Below are 16,053 nucleotides of genomic sequence, written 5' to 3' on the forward strand. Positions count from 1 at the left end.
TCTATCACATAGACAGATGACATTGAGGCTGGACCTCAGACTGGGTGTGGATCCTGGTCGGTTGAGCAAAAAAAACAGGGAGACCAGTTCATCCAACATGATGAAGATCTGAGGCTGAGGATTTAATGCTGGCTGCTGGGAATCTTTTTTCTTTGCAGCTGGAAAGCAGGTGTGGAGCCAGGATGTTACTGTGAAGAGGAGTGGGGTGGCTGCTGCTGCAGCAGTGGTAAAGGATGTAAAGAATGTTCATGTGGAATACACACATGAAATGTTTGGAAACTGACAGGTAACAAAACACAGCTGAAACTAATTAAGACAAACCAACAGTGAGGCATAAAACAGAAATGACTAACAAAACCAAACAGGAAGTGACTCAGCAGGAAATCACATACGGAAACAAGATACCCAACGCAAGAAAAACTAAACATAAGAATTAAATATTAATAAACCGTGAAAACACAAAGCCCAAGTCCTCAAACATGAATGTTCCAAAAAGTTTGCTAAGCAAAAAAAGAAGCTAATCAAGAAAGCATAAACTAAAACTTGAGAAGAAAAAAGAAAAAGGCCTTGATAGAAGGAAACTTTAAAACCAAAGTACATATATTTTGGCTTTGTGCATGAGCTTTTGGCTATTTATAGTAACTGCTTCCATTGCCTATTGTCGTAGCAAAAAATCTTTATGTAAAAATCATAAAAAATGAAGTAAGTTACAATTTTACCAACTGGGAGATTATTTTTCAACATGTTGAACTGCAATCCTTAACCAGTGTCCTTAAATGTGACTAGCTGGGAGTGAGATGTGTGTGACTTGGTCCCCTCCCTGCAAGTTGTGTGGGATTCTCCTTTACAGGAAATTTTGGCTATGGCTGTAATTAACAGAGTTTTATTGTAGCCTATAAATGGAATTCTTAGAAGAGAGGCCTGGTCAGCGTGGTGGGCCAGTTTCAAATGCCCTTCCTTTATACTTACTCATACTGTGAGTTGTGGGAGTATAGATAAAAATATCTTCAGACCCTCTGTACCTCCAGCAAGGCTTCTTGAAATCATGAGTCAGTAACAGAAAATGTTCGTCTGGATCTATATTAGGCCTTTTTTCCAATGCAGACCTTAAAAGGCTGTCTTGGGGTGGGGGGCTGTATATTTTTGCCTAAACTGCTTCTTTGGGATTTTATTCAGGGCAGTATTCAGTGTAGAATAAACAGACTGAAGTAGGGAGTGGCAAGATTTCAAAACCAACAACAACAAGAAAGATAAAGAACAGAAGACTGCTGAACTCACCATCAGCTGTGTAAAATTCACTATATAGGTGGATGTAACAAACAACAAAGTAGCAACCATCTTGGTTCTTTCCTTTGTGGGTGTGGGTTTTTGCTCTCACTGATCCACAGTGATACAACCTGCATTAATGTGGCTCTATTCCACAGAGTGTATTTTGTCCTGCTTCCCTCCTCTCACCCACACCATCATGTCAGATCACAGTCCCTCCCTGAGCCTGGTTCTGCTGGAGGTTGCTTCGTGTTAAAAGGGAGTTTTTCCTTCCCACTGTCACCAAAGGTCTTTACCTTACAATCTAAACACTTTGAGGTGACTGTTGTTGTGATTTGGTGCTACATAAGTAAAATTGAATTGAACTGTTATGGCGTATTACATTCTGGTTGTAACTGTAACTATCATGGCCCTTGTGAGTCATTTAGATTCTACAAGGAAAGGAATGCTGATCCAAGAAGGAGACCCTTCTCGTCCCAAGTTCCTACAGAAGCAAAGCAGCAATCGTGATATATGAATTTGACCTACAGTAGAATCATTAGAGAAAGCTGATTTTTTTTTTTCCCCATCTAACACGGTGCAATTTTATCTCCTGTTATGTTAAGAAACATTTTTAAAGTAATCCTGGATCCATTCACACACTTCCCAAATGTACAAACAGAATTCGCCAAACTCTATTAACAAGTTCTTAGATAGTCTGCAGAGTAGTGAACTAGCAGGACCAAAAGCACAGTTTGCTTGTCGGAAGTGATATCATCACATGGACAAAAAGTCCCAGGCAATATCTGATCTCACATCACAATATTGAAAATCTATTATCATATTTGCCAGCAGTAGTAAACAGAATTCTGCACATGAGCTCATTATATCTTCTGAGATCAAACGCAAAGTTCACTCCTTTTCTTTGAGGAGTTCCCCCTGCTACATTTGTCACATCTCCTGCAGAGCTGTCAACAATCAGTACAGGTGGAGGCGGTAGACAGGCAGATTCACAGAATAAACCCAACAGCCCAAACCTCTTAATTGCGGAATAATTTATGGAGTGTTTATAAAAAGAAGCCGTAGTCTGTTATCAACGGGAGCCCCTGGTAATGAGGCCAGGCAGGAGTGTGAGCAGATGGGAGGATTCTCGCATGATAACTGTGTGTGATGCAAACTCACTAATGACTTACTGTAAAGACAGTGTGACGTGTGCCTCAGTCATTGTTTCTGTGAGAGAGTGTGAAATCATCACTTATGCAGGCAAGTGTGACATCTGCAGAACAGAAGAAAAAAAAGAAGCAGACAGCGAGTTTACAATTAAACTTCAACAAATTTGCATCACTTAAAAACACACGTGTCACACATAGAGCAACAATGGCCCCTGGGCACAGACATGTATACGGGCCCCAGACCTTCTGCTTATTTTGCAGCTCTTCTTTTGCCCCTTTCCAGCTCGTGTAGCCATTTTCACACATGCAGAGCAGTTCTGAATGTTTCTACCCAAAGCCTGAAGGACGTGCGTGTGAGTGTCCAATGCAGTCAGGTCAGATGATAAGTTTTATTTAACCTGTGAGCTGAAGACTATCTCCTGCAGAGTGCTACATGTGAGGAAGGAAAGACTTTCTGGAGTTCATGTGTGAAAACAGCTTTTGTTGTTATTCTGAATCCTTTTACAGTCAGAGTCATTTTCATTTTTTTGCACTGTAATTTTTTGGGTTTTTGTGGATTTTTTTTTTGTGTGTCCACTATACTCATTGTATATCACTGTATTATAAATGTGTGGCCGATTGAAGTCCTCATTGTGGTCATTTTGAAATTGCTTGTGGGGAATTTTGGTGAATCTGTTTAACATTTCATTTTGCATTTTTGTTTCCGATTAACTCTCCAGCAAGAATCATAACTTCTGCCCCTAGGCCCATGTACACATACATCAGTAATTCACCCATTTCTCTCTCTCACACACACACACACACACACACACACACAAAGAAAAACAAGGGGAGAATAAGAGCCCGATCTTCAAAGGAAACAGTTCAGGTGGAGGAGATGAAGCAACTCAAGGGACTGGCCGGGTGACCAGCGTATGAGAAGACATGGCGGTTTGGTAGGAGGCCACTGATGGCAGGGACTCCCAAGAACACAAAGGGCAAAGCCATAAGTGAAGGCTGGAAGGCCAGTGATTGAGTCGCTCTGGTGGCCAAGGTGGTGGCTGATGAAAGAGGTGACAGGGCACCTCAGGAGGCTTTGCTGGAGAGAAAAACAAATAAAACCTCTGGACTCAAAACCCAGGACCATGACAGCTGCTTTATAACTGTATATGAAAGATGGACATAGCCCCTGTGATTTGGATTTCTGGACTCCATATTTTTTTTTATTATGAGTTTTTTTATTTATTTGTTTTTTTTATTTTATTTTCACCATTCCCATCGTTTGTGCGTGTGTGCAAAAGCAGCCTTGGTTAAATCTTAGTTACACGGTCCTGCAGACCATAGTAGAGAAACTACAGCTCAAAGAGTATGTGGGTGCAGTATTTTACTAGTGACCAAAGCAATCACAGGGAGTTTTCCGGTACAGCACCCTCTTTGCTACTAGTTTTAACCTAACGACGGCCAAGCGTCTCCAGCAATCACACACCAACCAGTCAGGGAATACATATTTATCCTGAGTGAATGAAGGATACCAGGTGGTTGCCGGCCAATCTCTAGGCTTGTGTGACTAAGGCCTACCCAAGCTTACCAGCATTAGTGGGTTGCCCAGCACTCAATTCTCTCACCAAATATGATGACATTTGGCACCAAAAATCCGAAGTGGCAATGGCCAAAACGTTGAGGCTTCAAAATTTCTTCTTCTTTTGGCTTTTCCCTTAAGAGGTCACCACATTGGATCATCTGCCACAAGCAGCTGTCCTTTGCTGTCTGGCAATTTCTTCACCTCCACAACACTATTCCCAATACTTTCAGATTACCACATGGTAGAGTTTCCAACTGGCACCCTGTTGGCTAACACCATTGGACTTGATTGTTTTTAGCCTGGGCCCAGCCGATCCCCTATGGATATCTTATTCTTGATGATTGAGACCGGTGTTAGGAGCAGTGTTGGTCTAGTTACTTGAAAAAAGTAATTGGTAACTGATTACTGATTACTTCTCCAAAAAAGTAATCCTGTTACTTTACTGATGACTTATTTTCAAAAGTAATTAGTTACTTAGTTACTGAGTTACTTTTTAAAAAACATGATACACAACCTGAATAAGCAACAGACCTTTCAGCTAAAATTCTATTTTTTTTTTTTTGCATAATCCATCATATAAATTAAATCAAATGAAAAAGTCTCTTTTTAAAATTTGCTTTATTAGCTTTAATCTTCTAACTTTATGCACATTGCATCTAGCAAAATATAAAATATATGGAACAGCCTTTCACTTGAAGAAATTCTACATTTAAACCTATTTTCTTCATATTACAGCATATAAAATAAAATAATGTTTTGTGTTTACACTCACTCTTTCAAACAGAGGCAAGTAAAACACCACAGAAAATAAATAAAATCAAAGACTCAGCATCACTGAGTCCTGTCGCTCTTAAATCTATTTTCACCTGTTTAGCAGGAGTGGAGCAGGTGGAGGTTTGCCTGGTGCTGTAGCGGTCATGTCAGTGGGAGGGATGAGGAGATTTCTCTGTGAATTTCACATTCCCTTGCTGGATACTTGCTCATAAGTTTAGGGGGTTTTCGCTGTAAAAAGAAGTTTTCTTCACACGCAGTGTACAGTCGACGCTAATGTTTTTGTCACTTTTTATGAAATCAAACTCAAAGTAAGGTCAGCACTTTAAACGCTGCACGGTCGTAAACTCTCCCAAACTCCATATTATCCATTGTTGATCTGCACACGTCTGTTACCACGAACGTTGCACGCGCTTACGTCATTCTCACAAACAAAATCACGGTTTAGTAACGCAGTGTGCTTATGGGAAAGTAACAGTAATCTAATTACTTTTTGCAATAGTAATCCCTTACTTTACTCGTTACTTGAAAGAAGTAATCAGATTCCAGTAGCGCATTACTTGTAACACGTTACTGCCCGTCTCTGGTCAGGAGTACACTGGCTTGTGGCCCCTCAGTGGTTGGGTTGTTGAGGCTTCAAATTGTGAGTTCCAAAAATTAAAATCAACGTGGCTATCTATAGCTTTTATATGCAATCTTTCATGGACATTCATATTTATTTTTTAAAAATTAATGACTTATGAGGACTTTGATTTAAAAAAAGAGATAACCTCACAATGTGAGTGTGTAAACCACACAACCACAAGTGCACGCATACACATTCACACAGCTGTTCCTCCGTCTGTACTGTGAGAACTCATACGTGTATTTATGTGCAACTCTGAGGTTTTGCAAACAAGCCTGAAGAACAAAGACTAAAAAATGGATATAAAACTAAAAAAAAAACCCTCTCTTCACAGAGCCAGTGCACACTCTCACACCCTCACGCACATTTTGTCTACCAGACATATACACACACTAACCAATTCCCTCAATCGGGGAAACACAACTCACAGTGGCACTTGGAGCTAAGTGGTAATTAGCTCTAGAAGGCTCTGACCTGGACCCACAGCATGGACTATTTTTTTCAAAAGTGTAATTCAAAGGAGATGTGTGGCTGATTGCCCAGGCATTGAGGGGAAACCTGAGGCAATAAGACAGAACTTGGAGGAAAAGGAGGAGGAAGCAGAAGAGACATAATTTCTCTGCCACCACATCAAACTGTCAGGAATGTCAAGAACATGGTTTTTGTTTCTTTCAAGTGTTATTTTTATTTGTATTATGTGCAATTTGTTAAATGATGTGAACAACACCATGATGGCCAAATAAACATGTCACTCGAAATCATTTCTTTAAGGATCTGGAACACTTTTATTCAAAGAAATGGTTATTGTGTGGGTTTATTTTGAAAGCAGAAATTAAACTGTGCAGGAGTGTCATTCCGTTGGCAGCTGTTGTTAAGGGACGTGGAGGTATCTGAAATGAAAGCAATCTCACTACAAATCAGAGCGTAACACTAGAGTCACTGAATACATTTTAAAACTTGAAAGAGAAAACAGTGTATTGTAAAGTTCCCATATATTCTCAAGAACCAGACGTTTTGATCTTAGTTTGTCCGTTTATTTGGTAACACAGGCAAACGAGCCGTTAACGCTGGGGAGATGATGACAGCAGCTTAATGGATCACACAAGCCTCTTCAAATCTGATAAAGATATCTCTGCATGATGTGACAAGGTTTCAGGGAGTAAACGGCGATCTGCCCCCAGCAGCCGATTCACTGCAGGACTCGACCTGCAAGTATGCTTCCCTGTGTGTTTGAAGGATCAAAAACTCTTTACAGGCACTCTTCCTTTACCGCCATGAATCTCAAACTTGGTTTCATCTGTTTTTTGAACATCCACTTTGAAATGCTGGTCTACCCGAGCCCACCCCGAGTGTTTGGTCTTGTTTTTCCCTCTTGAGAATTGGCTTAAAGACGAAACTCATCATCTGAAGCCACTATGGCTTCACTTTTGCTAAGTGAAGTATTATTACTTTATTTAGCAACTTCTTTCAATGCAGCTAGTTCATCCATCTATTCTCTCCCACTTGTCCAATTCAGGGCCCTGGATAGGTCCCCAGTCTCTCACAGGGCTAACACAAAGACAGACAACTCTTCACGATCATATTCACACCTGTGGCCAATTTAAAATCATCAGTTAACCTAAACAAACTAACTGTATCCCTTTGGCCAGAGTACTGGGAGAGAACCCACTCAGACATGGGAAGAACATGCAAACTGCACACAACAAGGCCCCAGCCTGGTGGACTTGAACCCACAACCTTCCTGCTGTAAAGAAACAGTGCTAACCAGTACACTTTAGATACCAACATACTAGCCATGATTTGATGTAGAGAACATGCCTCTTTGGTCAGTGTTCACTGTGATTAGGCTGTAATACAGTACTGTTAGTGGAGATGCAGCAGTATTTCTATTGGGTGGAACTGGCTACAAGGTAGGGTTGTTTTTAGCATGTATCTGATCATATTCCCCTGAGTTTCATGTGAATACTTCTTCAGTGGAAAGAAATCCGACCTATTGCACAATGGATGAACCATGGTCAATGTTAATAATCCGTTTCAACTTGATTGCTGACATAGAAAAACTGCAGGAGCTGAAAATCGATATAAAACCTGAAAGCAAAGAGAAATTGTCTGATCTAAATCCAATTGAGAACCTTTGGGGATGGATGGCAGGGGAAGTTTACAAAAATGGACAACAGTTCCAGACAGTAGACGCCCTTCGTCTCCACGACTTGGTGAAATGTTCCCATTCACCTCATGGAAATGCATGCATCAAGCATGCCGCAACGAATTTTTGAAGTGATCAACAATAACGGCGGAGATACTCATTACCGAGTTCATGTTTGGAACTTTGATCTCTGGTTTGGGGCGGTTTACGGGGTTTTTTGGAGGTGTGGTCCTAAACGTTTGATCAGCTGTAAAATAGCCTGTTTCAGTTTAAGTGTTGTTTTCAATAAATTGCACGCTTAAAAAGGTTTTGTCTCACTCCCATTTCTTCTTGTTGCATGTTGAAGCTCTACTTGGAACCTTGTTAAGATTCCAACCATGCAAAATATGATTTGTTGCTATTTTTCAAGTGGTCTTAAACTTTTGATTGGGACTGTATTAGACAGTAAATTAGAAAAAACAAACCTCCAACCCAGGCAGAGAATGGCTGTTTTGGTTTAATTATTGGTAATTTGTTTTAAGCCCCTTTGATTTCAGATTCACTTAACAAATTGTGTAAATCTTCAAACATATATGGAAGATTGGGTTGCCCTGCGACAGACTGGCGACCTGTCCAGGGTGTACCCCGCCTCTCGCCCTATGACAGCTGGGATAGGCTCCAGCGCCCCCCGCGACCCTGAAAAGGATAAGCGGAAGCGAATGGATGGATATATGGACCTAAATGTATTAAGTAAAGTTATCCAAGTGTGGATAATAAGTGATACATAAGAGGAAATAATAAGAGGAAATAGGAATTCTTCTAAATGACAACAAACATTACAAGTCTGAATATGAAGACATGTATTGCTGTCATATTCACTGTGGATTCTTTTTAGAAATTCATTCATCATTCATGTACAGTTTTGCATTTTTCCTGCTTTCTTTGACCGGCATAATTTTGACTCATGGTAATTTTAGTAGGATGTAGTTTACTGTAAAGTGCAGTAAACTATATCTCAGGGCTGCGAATGCTGTTTTTGGGTCTTTGCAGGCATGAAATCTGGGTGAAAATGAGCAGTTCCTTTAAAAAGTCAGTTTTGGAAAGGCTTTAAAAAGTAAAAACTACTCTTGCGTGAATGCAGTGGACCTCACATTGTCTAAGCCCACAGCATACTGTGCCGGATCCCCAAATCCCTCATGGTAACCCGATTTGGAATAATGGGGTTTTCAAATTATGGCAGGGATAGCAGACAGCAGGGTGAAGAGAAAAATGAAGGGTGAAAGGCAGGTATGTCCTCCAGACTCATTCAGAATATCCTGCTGTGAGAGACAGCTGCTGTGTAGATAAGAGAAAATGATGATCATTACGGGAGGAGGGAGACAGGAGGGCGCGGTGTCAGACACATTTCCTCTGTCAGCGATCAGCTCATTAATCTTCTGGTGACCTTCAGAGGACTAGTCACTTAGACGGAGAGGAGGAGGAGGAGGAAAGCAGAGAAAGGAGGGACTCGGTATGCCTTTGGTGGTTCTGGGCTAAGGTGTATAACCTGATAACATGGGTTCAAATCCTGTCTGTGACCTTTTGCAAATGTCAAACATCTTCCTCCTGTACCTGTCAGTTCTACCATCGTCTATGGATACTACAACAATAAACAAAAAGCACTTTGTTGGTCTTGTTATTTAAAACTAACAAAGACTGTTACTCATCATCTGTTTCTAGTAATTTCAAGTTGACTTTAATGAATGGCACAATAGCAAAACTAATAAACACAGGACACAATTCAAAAGGAAAGGAAGGGGAATAAGCACAGGAGAGGAGGAAAGGGGAACAAGGGAAAGGGAAATGAAGGGTGAAAAGGAGGAAGAAGGAAAAGTAATGGATGCTAAAAATTGGAAAGAAAGGAAGAGAAATGAAAACAAAAAAGAGGATAGAAGACTAAGAAAAATTAAAGCAAAAGGGATTAAAACTTTAAATAAAGAATTGTCATGCACTAGAGGGACACAAGCACAGAATGCAGAAGAAAAGGTTTAGACAGTTTACTGAATAACGACAGAGAAAGCAGTAATACTAATGGATTTCCAAGAGGGGATAAGATGACTTCTCAACACACCAATCTAGAGTAGAACAAAGAACAGCCTCCAGCCTAAACAGGACACCAGTAACAAGCCCAACAGCAGTCAGGTGCATAATCAGCAATCTCACGCAAGTGAGGGAAGCCAGGTGAGCTCTGCCCCTGAAACACACAAGCAGACCAGTGATACGCAAAGGAAAGAGGACTCAGGAAAGGAAAGGAAAGGAAAGGAAAGGAAAGGAAAGGAAAGGATAGGAAAGGAAAGGAAAGGAAAGGTTGGATCCAAATGAAACAAAATTTCAATAAAGACAAAGGGCATAAAGGAAATAAATAAAGAAGGGCAAAAGGCAAAAAAAAAAAGTAGAAGTAGAGAAATAAGAAAAGGGAAGAGGAGTAATTTAGAAAGGAAGTAAAGAAGAGAGAAATAAAGAACAAGGAATCTTTTTGTAACCTTCAGAGGACAAGTGATTCAGACTGAGAGGATGAGACTGGCGGAGGAAAAACAGAGAGAAGAGGACTCAATAGGCCTTTGGAGGGATCCAGCTAATGTGCATAAACTTAGCTCTATGAGGAGCAGGTAAGGAGGAAAAGAGGAATAAGGGAAGGAAATGAAAAATAGGAAAAACAAAACAAGAAGAAAATAGGCCAAAGAAGAGAAGTGAAATAAAAGAATAACTTAAAGGAGAAAACAAGAAGTAAAGTCAGGAAAGGGGAAATGCAAAAACAAGAAATGAAGGGGAAGGAATGAAAAGTTGAAGTACACTGGAAGTAAGAAGAAGGAAGGAAAAAAACTAAAACAAAAGGCACATGAAGTGAAATCTTAATATATGGAAAGAACATGGAAATATAAGAGGGAAAAGAGGAAAAACTAAGAATATGAACTAAAATAATAAGGAACCCGAGGGGGGAAAAGGACACTGATGAGTGTTTGTGCAGACAGTTTTGAAGGATGGGATTTTCTTACAGAGATGAAATTTCTATGCCATCATTGCTGACAGGAGACAGATGAGTCACGACAACACCTCTGCGGAGAAAACAGCCAACGGAGCGAATCACAACAACAACAACACCGACCAAAAAAAAAAGACATCCAAGGTTAACAGCTCTGTGCAAGCAGCCCTACAAGCAAACCCTATCAAAGTATTAGTTCAATACTAATATTAGTGAGGGGGAAGCAGGCGTGAGGCAGGAAACAGCAAGCCGACTACTGCTTTCAATTAGTCACATAATCCTGTTACTTGGCAGTCATTGCTAATGTCATCAAGGCTCTAATAAGTAACCAGTTCTTGGTTCGAAGAACACCAAGGGAGAAGAGAAAACAATACAAAGTTTGAGTACAGAGTACCTGAATACAGAGTGCTTTTTTATTCTCTCTGTTTTGGCTTCTTTCCTTCTTTCCTCAGACTCATCAAGGTCACCTCGATGCTGTCAGACTGGGTTAAAATCAGTCCAAGCTGTACCTTTTTAGCCTCATTTCATCAGAGGCTAGCTTATGGGATGGATGGTATTTGGTATTCTGTCCCCAAGAAGTGAAATAAAAACAAAAAATCAGTAAATTCAAAGCACTTGTTTGCTGTGGACAGTAAACGACTAAAATCCATCCATCTATTTTCTAAACTGTTTGTCCAATTTAGGATCAGGGGAGCTGCAGTTTCTCTCAGCTGTCATGGGACAAGAGGCAGGGTACACCCTGTACAGATCGCCAGTGTACTTCAAGACCGCCTGAAACCCTTTACTCCAAATTTCACTGATCATCAGACAGATTGCATCACTATAACTATGCTGCTAGCTTATCTGAAAGTAGTGGAGGAAGTTGTGCTAGATATGCTTAAAGGAGCATGAGTTTTGGAAGCTCATAGTGCAAGTCTTAGTGGAGCGGTACAATCATCATCATTAATGTTTCACCAATCTAAAGTCATCTCATAAATGCAAGCAAGTTTGGTTAGCAAGCTACATCTAAAACATTAGTATTACTAATAAGTGGTGAACCTGCCCCTGAGGTTCTACTAATGATCGAGGTTGTGTCCAAATTCATGGGCTGCATCCTCCTGAGGACCCGGCCTTCGCGGTCTACGTGGGCCGGGTCCTCAGGAGGTCGGGTAGGCCGGAAGTAAACGGCTGTGGAATTGGACGGTCTAGCCTTCTCGATCTACTCCCGCCCTTAATTCAGAGTATTTCCGGTCGTCAGCGCCACGGCACGAAAATCGAAAATGGACCCCGAAATCTTTCTCCGTTTTTTGTGTTCATTTTTAATTATCAACAATCTAAAAAAACTGTGTCGCGGTCGTCATCGCCGGCATGTTTTGTACTCCAGGCTCATCAGAGAAAATCATATCCAGGTAAAACTATTAATCTAGACGCATTTAGGAATTACTTAGCTAGTTTTATGGATAATTTCAGTGACTGAATGACGGCGGTCATTCAAAATATATGAACAAAATCTCTTAGAAAATGTTCTTCTATAAGTTTACATTTATTTTCAATTATTCATATGATCTGTTACTTATTTTTGTACATAAAATTGCAGTAAAATTGTCAGAAAGCCAAAAACAGGGTTATTTTTTAGTTCACAAAAAAGCTTAGCTACACAGATGAAATGTATAAAATGTTATTTCTCAGTGTTAGTATATTTTACTCAAGCTTAGTAATCAGAATAATGCTTTGATGTCATAAAATAAATTAAGTCATACCTTTCTATTAAAACTGTTTATGCTGTTCTCCACCTTTTCCTTAACCAGACAAGGCCGTTGTACTGCAGGATTAACCAAAGTGTACCAGTCCTGGACCGTTTTTTTAGCCAGGAGGATCCAAGGCCTGATTTTCGGCTAAGCAGGGAGTCTCTGGCAGTGTTGTTAAATCTCCTGAACCAGGATCGGCGGCATGGATGGGGTGCCACAATTGAGATCCTGGTGTTTCTTTTCTAGTTGGCAAGTGGAGCATCCTACAGGGTGGTCTCAAGAGTGTTTGGGATGCCGCGTTCTACTGTCCACTACATCGTCCACCGAGTCACGAAAGAGGTGGTGGCCATTCGCTACCAGGTCATCCACCTCCCAACAACCCCAGAGGACCTGGAGGTAGTGTCCCGTGGGTTTGCAGGGCTGGCACGCCACAGAGCCTTTATGAAAGCGGTGGGTGCAATCGACGGCTGCCACATACGCATCAAGTGTCCAAGTGGCCCTGATGGTCAGTGCTATAGGAACAGAAAACTGTTTCCATCAATCATCTTGCAGGCGGTTTGTGACCATCGGGGCCGCTTCATCGACACATACGTGGGCTGGCCTGGGTCGGTGCATGATTCCAGGGTGCTCCGCCACAGCCCACTGTACAGACAGTCAGTCTACCCTCCTCCAGGGCATTTCATCCTCGCAGATGGAGGGTACCCATGCCTCCAGCGTCCACTCCCCCTCATCACACCCTACGAGAGGCCAGTCCAAGGTGTGGGAGCCCGGCGCTTTAACAGCCATCATTCCAGGGCACGCTCCATAATAGAGCGTGCTTTTGGGATGATGAAGAACAGGTTCAGGGCCATCTTCCTGCAAGCGCTGGAGGTGCACCACACCTTTGTACCTCATGTAAGTGACCACCCAATGTCAAATTAATTGTGTGTGTGTATACATATATATATGTATGTATGTATGTGTGTGTGGGTGTATGAAAGAATAATGTGTATATGTATATCACTACAGGTAGTAACAGCATGTGCCATCCTCCACAACATTTGCCTCAGTGCTGGCGACATTGTGGCTCCTGAGGATGAACCTGAGGAAGATGGAGCAGAGGATGATGAAGGGGAGGCTGGATTGGAGGCAGTCAGTGGTGCTCTGTGGCGGGACCAGCTGTCTGCCGAGGTGTCTGCCCTGGAGGAGGTACCACCAGACCATGACTACTGTTAACAGGCAAGTAAACATTTATCTAAGCATCTTTTTTAATACCACTTTTTCAAACTGTTGTCTGCTACAGAGTCACAAGTATTATACTAGTAGTGAATCCACTTTCTCTGGTTTGCATATTTCTGAAAAACCTCTTAGTGGTGCGGCAGCCGTCGATTGAGTCAGCCCTGCAAACCCGTGGATGGACGATGCAGTGGACAGAGGGAGGAAGCATCCTAAAACTCTTTGCAGACCACCCTGTGCGATTCTCCACTTTCTGACCAGAAAAGACAAACCACAGGTCACAGTCGCAGCACCCCATCCATGTCTGATCTTCTTTCGGCAAATCCAGCAACACTGCCAGAGATTTTCTGTTTGTGTGATCTTTCAAAGTATATTTAAAAAAAAAAAAAAAAAAAAACGGTCCAGGAACAGGTCACTTTGGTTAATCCTGTGTGAAAATTTGTAAATATTTGTATATATTTTTCCTTCTCTGACTAAAATTCATGTTTTAGAAATATTCTTGTTTTATTATTATTTACCTTTGAAGAGTTTTAAATTGACATTTAAAGTTTATGTTCATACATGTTAAAAACAACTAAATAAAATGAGTTCAGTGAAATCTGTTTTCATCAATTTATTCATAATGAAAAACTTAAAATAACACATAGAAAAAGGTAAGAAATGTATTCAAAAAAAGAATATCTGAAGGCACAACCAATTTGGGAACTAATTTTCATTAATCAAAAACTTTTAATATGACATAACAAATAGAACAAAGTAAGAACATATCTGAATATATTTTTAACTTATTTAGGAACTAATCTTTCTAGTATGGAAAAAAGTCTGTCCATCCTGTCCCTGCTCTCCTGTTCTCTCCTCTCCTCAGCCTCCCTTTGGTACTGCATGTCCTCTTTGATGAGCTCAAGGAGCTCATCCTGTCTTTCCCTTCTCCTCTTCCTTCCCGTTGTTGCTGGCTGACCTCCTTCCTCATCTGTCTCCTCTTCCATCTCGCTTTGGTCACCCACTGCTGTACTTGGCCCTGGAGTGTCCTCAGGGAGAGAGGACATAAGGACAGGGGGCCTAATGGAGGGCCTCTGTCCCATCACCTCATCCATGAGGCCAAACCAGGGACAAGTAGCAGCAGTGGGCTTCCCACTGACTCCCTCACCTGACCCTGGACACTTGCAATCCTAAAGGCAGAGGAAATCAGAAATGACAGACAAATATAAACAATACAACTTTTAGTAAATGTACATTTATTAAATTTCATTCTTAAAAATTATCTTCTTGACAGCACACATACTTTGTATCTTTTCTTTAAGTTGTCCCGCTTCTTTTTGGCCTGCAAGGGGGTGACTTTCCCTTGCAGGCCCATCTTCTCGAGAATAGTCCTGATCGCACACAAAAAAATAAGAGAAGAGAGAAAACCATAACAACTATGATAATCCCTAAATCCAAAAGTTTTCACAGCAGAACACAAGAGGAATATCGTCTGGACATCACAGGTTCTGTACAGAATGAGGGTTATTGAAACCGTACTCAGATGAATATGATGTGTAAATTGATTTATTCGTGTACCTCCATCCCACAGTTGCTTAATTTTTTACCCTGGTGAAGAGGTGATCATTTTCTCCTCTAGTTTTAATGAAGTCTGCCGTTTGCTCTTTGGTCCCTATAAACATATCACAAAAAAGTTGATTGGGAAAAATGTAAGCGCCAATGAAAAACCGCGGGACCCACCATACAAGCTAGTTTACGGACACTTTTTATGACGATTGTTTAAATAAATATTACAAGTCTATGCAAATTCACAACCCTAACAACATAACCACTATAAAAATGTAACTTTTGTACCACCAGATTTTCATATACTTACATTTAAAAGTGTATTCGTCTCCCGGTTTATCTTTTTGTGCCGCCATCGTTACATGAATGAAGTTCTGTGCAATGAATTCTGGGCCGGCAAGCTATCGAGCTGGTGGGGTGACAGACGTCACCGAAAACGTCGAAGCACTTTTGCAAATATGCGATATCTTGACAAACAAAGCAGATATTTGAAGTTTACACACCCACATTCTCGCCTGAAAATATGTTAAAAGTTTATTTTGTGACCCAGAAAGATTAATAAGAGTTATTTTAAAACTTAGTAGCGGCCGCCATTAGCCGGAAACTGGAGCTTGGCTGGGCCGCGCTATGAATTCTGGGATATGGTGGGCCACGAAGGACACACCCAACCCATCCTTCAAATTCGGGGAAAAGGAGGACGCATTTGTCGGCTGCATTCGGAGGAGTCTACGAATTTGGACAGCCTTCGGCGCGTCGCTGTGACGTAATCGGTCTAGAAATGCGGCCTCAGGAGGATGCAGCCCATGAATTTGGACACGACCCATGTGTGTTGTTGCATGATCCAGTGGTGTGAAACAAAACATGGATCATTACCATCACCAGGGTCAAGGTGTAAAGCTTCTGCGAGACACTTGCCCCACCCCAATGTGAGCTGTTGAGGTCACAGTCAAGGTATGAGTCGTGGTTGAAACTCCTAAGAAGGAATCTCCAGACTGCATTGTAGGTGGCTGAGAGTTGGTGTTGTAAACCCCCACTAATGTTCAAC

General features: G+C 41.3%; 1 pseudogene; it reads right to left on the bottom strand.

Annotated features, from left to right (window-relative positions):
* Positions 1-14,248: 14,248 nt before the first annotated feature.
* LOC146365248 (uncharacterized) lies at positions 14,249-15,364 on the bottom strand (annotated as a pseudogene).
* Between the last annotated feature and the right edge of the window lie 689 nt (positions 15,365-16,053).

This window comes from Perissodus microlepis, chromosome 19, assembly GCF_051167445.1.
Source record: "Perissodus microlepis isolate ML-2025 ecotype Zambia chromosome 19, ASM5116744v1, whole genome shotgun sequence".
NCBI lineage: Eukaryota > Metazoa > Chordata > Actinopteri > Cichliformes > Cichlidae > Perissodus > Perissodus microlepis.